Below are 6,452 nucleotides of genomic sequence, written 5' to 3'. Positions count from 1 at the left end.
TTACATCATTTTGACTCTGATTCTTGCTGCTGGCTGGTTTGCTTGCCAGTGTGCCATTTGCCTCTGTCTTCCCTCTGTCACCTGCCCCTTGCAAAGGCCCATGAACCCTAAGGAGATATTCAGGTGGTTACTCTGTCCACCCCTCTGTCCCATGGCTCATCCCCACTTTTTCATTCACCTGAGAAGCTTGCCACGTCCCAAGACAACGATGATCAGAATCATTGCTACAGAAACCCACATTGGTGACACTGTCACCCTCCTCCACATTCCCAATCATTTTTTTTGGAAGAGTCATTTTCCGGGGTAGGAAGTGGTTTCAGAAGTCAAAATACATAAGGAGAATTCAACCAGGAGCATTGAGAAGGTTAACGTGGCGAGAAAGACAGATCAATAGCCAGAAGGGGGCTTTCAGATTGGTCCCAAGTTTCTAGGAGGTTATTCCATGAAAACAACAGGTTATTATATCTGCTTTTTGACATTTAATAGAAATCTGACCTGTTAAAACCTACGGCATGAAGGATTTGGATGGAGATGAACAGAATCTCTTACCAGTGAGGAGCCTCAGCAGGAATAAGTAAGGGAAACTGAGGACACAATGGGGACCCCAGACTCTCAAGTACAGACTATGTGGGGTTGGCCCAAAGGGCGCACTGAATGGCCAACCAAGGCCTTGGCCAGTAATGGTAAGGCGACACCTGCTTTGACGGGGCACTATGCCATCTCCTGACTGAAGCTAAATTTGCCTGGATCACAGGGATGGGTCTGTGGGCCTGAGAGAAAGTCTGTTCTGTAGCAAAGGCTGCCACAGAGGAAGTAATAGTCTGTAGGAGACCCTGATGCAGAGAACAGTTGGTTCTGCATCCATCTGAAACTTCACCTGTGTTAATTTGGCAGTATTGTAAATACAAACTTGTAAAATTTACTCAACAAGTACAGTGGGTCCTGTGACATAACCCAGGAGGCTTGTCCTGAGCTGTGGGCTCCAGTTTCCTGAGTTGGCATCTAGGGAGCCATGGCTCAGAGTGTTGAATGCACATGAAGGGCCAGGCATGCATTGCGGACAAAGAGGAAATACCAGTCATTGACGCTGAGAGGGGAGGCAGGACCATAAACAGGGAGAGGGAAGTCTAAGGGTGAAATGTCTTGGCAGGAGGAAGACAAGAGGGATTGAGGTAAGAGTGTAATAGAAAACTAGTTTGAGAAGTTTGCTGGCTAGTGTGAGGGGGAGTGAAGCCTGCTACACCAAGTGGAGTATTCCTGACTCCAGGGTCATCCCTGAATTAACTCTCTCCCCTCTCATTTCAAGACTTCAAATATTTTAGAATGTACTGTCTCAGGATGTGATGTAATGGAAACCTATTGGGTAAGAAAGACCTTGCTCTCTGGGTGGCAGTGATAGTGAATAAAACATAAAATAGGCCCATGGGCTAAATTCCTTTCTCACTCATGCATTTATAACACCTGCTGAATGTGACACACGTCAGTATGGGGCCCAGTAGGTGAGATCACAATCGGGGAAGTGGTACGTGAAGGAGCTGTGGCCTCCTAGGAGACCGACCATCATGAATTCTTCACAAGTGATGTAACACTCTAGGCTGGACCTCTCTCTGGTTCCACAGCAACATGTGAGACCAAAGTGAGATTCCTTCTTTGAGAAAAGGGACACTCTCCTGTCTCCTACCCATCACTATCTCCTACTCATCATGGATGGTCAACAGCCAATCATGGGAATTTACTCTTCAGTACATTCTTTTTTTTTTTTTTTTTTTTACCATTTATTAAAGAATAAATGTTTGCAGACCTAAGCAATAAATTTTGAATCTTGTGTTCAGAGATTGGTATGTTTTCAAATTCAGAAGGTATCAAGTACTTGGCATTTTTGTTACTATAAACAAGTGGGTACTGGAGTGAGAAGACTCCGGTTTCAAACCCCAGTGGTACTTTTATTGACTATATGACTTGGGATGGAGATCCTTACACATTTTGAGATTTTCAGTCACCTGTGGTATGGAGATGGAAACATTCGCAGCCACTTTGCACTGCAGGAGCCAGTGCATGGTGGGCACTCGGTGAATGAGGTCTACCCGTTCACAGCCCTGGTCCACGATGCTATAGTCAAAAATTCCTCAGCAACCAGAAGTTCTTTTTAAATTTTCTGTCCAAGTAGATTCTTGGGTTTCACTGGTGGCTCAGATTGTAAAGAATCTGCCTGCAATGTGGGAAACCTGGATTCAATCCCCGGGTTGGGAAGATCACCTGGAGAAGAGAAAGGCTACCCACTCCAGTATTCTGGCCTAGAGAATTCCACGGACAGAGCTTGGTGGGCTACAGTCCATGGCATTGCAAAGAGTCAGACAACTGAGCGACCTACTTCCTTACTAACTAGATAGTGAAACCTAATCTGAACTTAACTGGGAAGCTCTTTATTGCCTTTCTTTATTCTGTTCAGTGTGAATATTTGTGTATTTTGCTGCAGAAATAGTAATATATTTGATTCCAGGGTGTGCCAGACCGTTCTGGGATTGGATTATGAAGCACACCTGTTCTCACCTTATCTTTCTCTCTTTGTTTTTAAGGATATTTTTTTTGATGTGGGCCATTTTTAAAGTCTTTATTGAATTTATTACAATAATGCTTCCATTTTATGTTTTGGATTTTTGGCCTTGTATGTGGGATCTTAGCCCCCCAGCCAGGGATCAAACCCACAGCCCTGCATTGGAAGGGGAAGTCTTAACAACTGGACAGCCAGGAAAGTCCCCATTTTATCTGTCTGATGAGAAATTGACAGGCTATGACTGCCCCATTACCTTCTGTTAAAGTCTGAAATGCACATATGCAAATAATCATGTAAGAAAACATGAAATTCCATTTTCAAAATCTTTTGCTCAGGACTAGGAATGAAAACTCAATAGATGACCTCATTCAATTTAATCAAAATTTACGAAGTCCTTCTATTTTGTAAGATGTGTTGCTAGGTGCTGTGAAGGCTGCAAAGATGGAAAGAGAGACCTGCCACTGAGAAACCAGGAATTTAGTGTTTGGGATGAGATTGTAATATGCAAGGAAGAGCATGCTGACTTCCTTGGTTGGGATTCCAGGCAGGACAGGTTCACCACTGAAGAGAGGGTGAAGCTTCCTAAAGATGGGACATTTGAAATGTGGGTAGGAATGTGCCAGGCGAAGATGAAGGATGGGGTATTCTGAGCAGAGGGAGCAGTAAGGAAAAGGTGCGATAGAAGGGTGGAGTTAACTGTTTGGAGAATAGTAAGTGGTCCAGCTTGGTGGAAGCACAGAGTGTGTGGTAAGAAGGAGGTGAGGGTAAGGCTGGAAGGGAAGATGTGTAGGATGGTAGAAGGCTGGGACTGCCAGGGGAGTTTGTGCTCAATTTAGCAGACAAGGGAAGGGATGGGTGTTGCTTAAAATATTTTTTTTTCCTCATTGCTAAAATAATATGTGTTCAAATAAAAAGAACTTGAAAAACAAACAAAATATATAAATATATATATACATATACATATATGAAAGCATTTAAATGCTTATAATCCACACCTAGAGATAGCTGTGGTTGATATTTTATTTTATTTAATTAATTTTAATTATTGCTTATTTAATTTAGTATTTTATTTACTTTTTTTTAAATTAAAACTTTTTTTGACTGCACTGGGCTCCCTGTTGCAGTGGGCGGGCTTTCTCTAGTTGCAGCGTGCTAAGGTTCTCTAGTTGTATGTGCAGGCTTAGTTGCCCCATGGCGTGTGGGATCTTAGTTCCCAGATAAAGGATGGAACCTGCATCCCCCGCATTGCAAGGTGGGTCCTTAACCATTGGACTACCAGGGAAGTCTCCATTGTTAATATTTTAAAATGAGTCCTTGCAGTCTTCTTCTGTATAAAGGTAGATGACTTAGCTATTTTGATTAATTAATTTAGAGGGTAATGTATAAGTGAAACCACTTCGCTTCAGATTATTTGAAAAACAGCCTTTGGACATAATGCTGTAGAAAAAGAAATATAACAGCAGTATATGGATATGTTGGATATACAGATATGTACAAATAAGAAAGCCATTAAAAATGCTGCTGTGATGATTAAGATGAAACAAATCCTTTAACCTGGATGGTGGCTATGAAAAAAGAAAGGGGACAGGATGAGAAAAAAAACTGTATTTAAAAGGAAGGCAATTCAAGTGGTTTAGAAGGAAGAAGGAAAACTCAGAAATACCTTCCAGGTTTCAAGTCAGGGTGACTGGGGTTTTGGGGGGAATGGACATGATATTAGCTCTAGGGGACAATTGTGTGTGTGTTCTTTTACCCATTTTGAGTATGTGGTGTTGTGAGATGACCGAGAACAAAAAGGCAGATTCAAGATTCATTTACTTTTTCAAGATTTCTCTGGTTAAGGGTGAAGATGAGTTTTCTGAAGGAGAGACTAGAGAGACAAAAGATGGATTGAGAGAGAGAGATGTGGGGACATTCATGTTTAGAAAAGAGAAGAAGAACGGGAGCTAGAGAAGGAGCCAGCCAAAGAAAAGTCAGAACTGTCAGAGAATTGAGAGTAGAGTGGCTCTACAGTCATGGGTGGACGCTATTTCAAAACTGTGTGATTCACAGCCTGAAATGCCACAGAGATGGCAAGAAGGATGAGGACTAGGCACAAAGGATGAAAGGAAGTCACGTAGAAGGTACCAGATCCTGAGACATGGAAGTGTTCATTGCTCAGTTGTGTCTGACTCTTTGTAACCCCATGGACTGTAGTCCACCTGGCTCCTCTGTCCTTGGAATTCTCCAGGCAAGAATATTGCAGTGGGTAGCCATTCCCTTTTCCAAGAATCTTCACGACTCAGAGATCAAACCCAGGTCTCCTGTGTTGCAGGCAGATTCTTTACTGTTGGAGAACTCTGCTAATAGCAGGTATTATTATAATAAATGACTACCATATTTGGCAGTGAGGAAGGGTTTACCAGACCCAGCCAAATATCTTGCACAGAGATGGAGCTTAACAAATGTGTTGAATGAAATGATGAATGAGTAGGAGACAAAAGAGTAAGTGTTTAGGAGTGATGGTGATGTGTGTGCATGCTGTCGTAAGTTGAGTCTGACTTTTTGTAACCCCCTGGACTGCAGCCGGCCAGGCTCCTCTGTCCGTGGCATTTTCCAGGCAAGAATCCTGGATGGTACTGTGGAGGTGGCCAATTCCTAACTCTGTCCAGCAGAGCCAATCAGTGCCCCTTGGGACCTTCTGCCTTTGGGACTGCATCTCCTGGACGTTGAATTTGACTATGCATACAGGCCAGTCTGCTTGGGAAGCCAGGCCAGCCATCGGGGAGCAAGGTCAAGAGAGAGGCTGGTGGCCATTTCTCAATAAGACTTCCTAGCATCTCACAGGCAGTCCAGAGAAGGGGCATCAAGTGCCATGAGTAACCTCAGCGTCATCAGGGAGTTGTTCTCCTAGGGTTTCCTCATCTGCATGAGTTCCAGTCCTTCCTGTTTGCCTTCATCCTATTGATATACGCCTGACAGTTCTGGGGAATCTGGCCATCGTCACCCTCACGTGCCTGGACCCCCACCCCCGCTCACCCATGTACTTCTTCCTCTGCAATTTCTCCCTCATGGAGGTGCTGCTGGTCACCTCCACTGTGGCCCCTAGGATGCTGGCTGACCTGCTGTCCCCTCGCAGGGCCATGGCCCTGGCTGAATGCCTGAGCCAGTCTTTCTTTTCCTTCTCCCTGGGCTCTACCGACTTCCTGCTCCTCACAGTCATGGCCTTTGATCACTCTGTGGGCCATCTGCTGCCCTCTACACTACCGGACCATCATGAACAGGCCAGTCTGTGTGAAGCTGGTGGTGGTCTGTTGGGTGGTGGGGTTCCTCTCCATCATCTCCCTGACCCTACAGAAAACCTAGCTCTGGTTCTGCGTCCCCAATGTCACTGACCACCACTTCTGTGACTCTGCCCCGCTGCTCGAGCGGTCCTGCTCCAACACCCAGCACATCAAGCTCATGGACTTCTTCCTGTCCTTGCTCTTCAGAGACCAGACAAGGGCCCCTCCGCACAGCTCAACAAGGTGGTGGCCCTGATGACTGCCCTGGTGACCCTGTTCCTTAGCCCCTTCATCTTCACCTTCCGGAATGAGAAGGTCCAAAAGGTCACGGAGGATACGTCCAAAAGGATCCTCCTCGGACACCCAGCTGCCCTCAGATGAGAGCAAGGAAGGGGGGCCGTCCACTGCGGGTGGCACCCAGGTGCCCAGGCTGGGGCTTCTCAGTCTCCTTCCTAGTCTCTCCTGCCCCCTCCGCCCCACTGAAGTCACTGTTCACTCTCCACAGGGAGCGGATGAGTTCATGTCCACCAAAAGCCTCAAAGGCAGGCGTCTGTGAGCCTGTGCTAGCTAAGGAAAGGATGATTTCAAGGCAGCTGGGGGTGAAAACAGTGTGGTGATGTCAATTCAAATTGTAA

The 6,452-nt window shown here is 45.4% G+C and overlaps 1 pseudogene; it reads left to right on the top strand.

Annotated features, from left to right (window-relative positions):
* Positions 1 to 512: 512 nt before the first annotated feature.
* LOC138079750 (olfactory receptor 6V1-like) lies at positions 513 to 6,198 on the top strand (annotated as a pseudogene).
* Positions 6,199 to 6,452: the final 254 nt, after the last annotated feature.

The sequence above is a fragment of the Capricornis sumatraensis genome, chromosome 5, assembly GCF_032405125.1.
Source record: "Capricornis sumatraensis isolate serow.1 chromosome 5, serow.2, whole genome shotgun sequence".
NCBI lineage: Eukaryota > Metazoa > Chordata > Mammalia > Artiodactyla > Bovidae > Capricornis > Capricornis sumatraensis.
The sequence above is the reverse complement of the archived record's forward strand: the minus strand, read 5'-3'. Positions and strand labels throughout refer to the sequence as shown.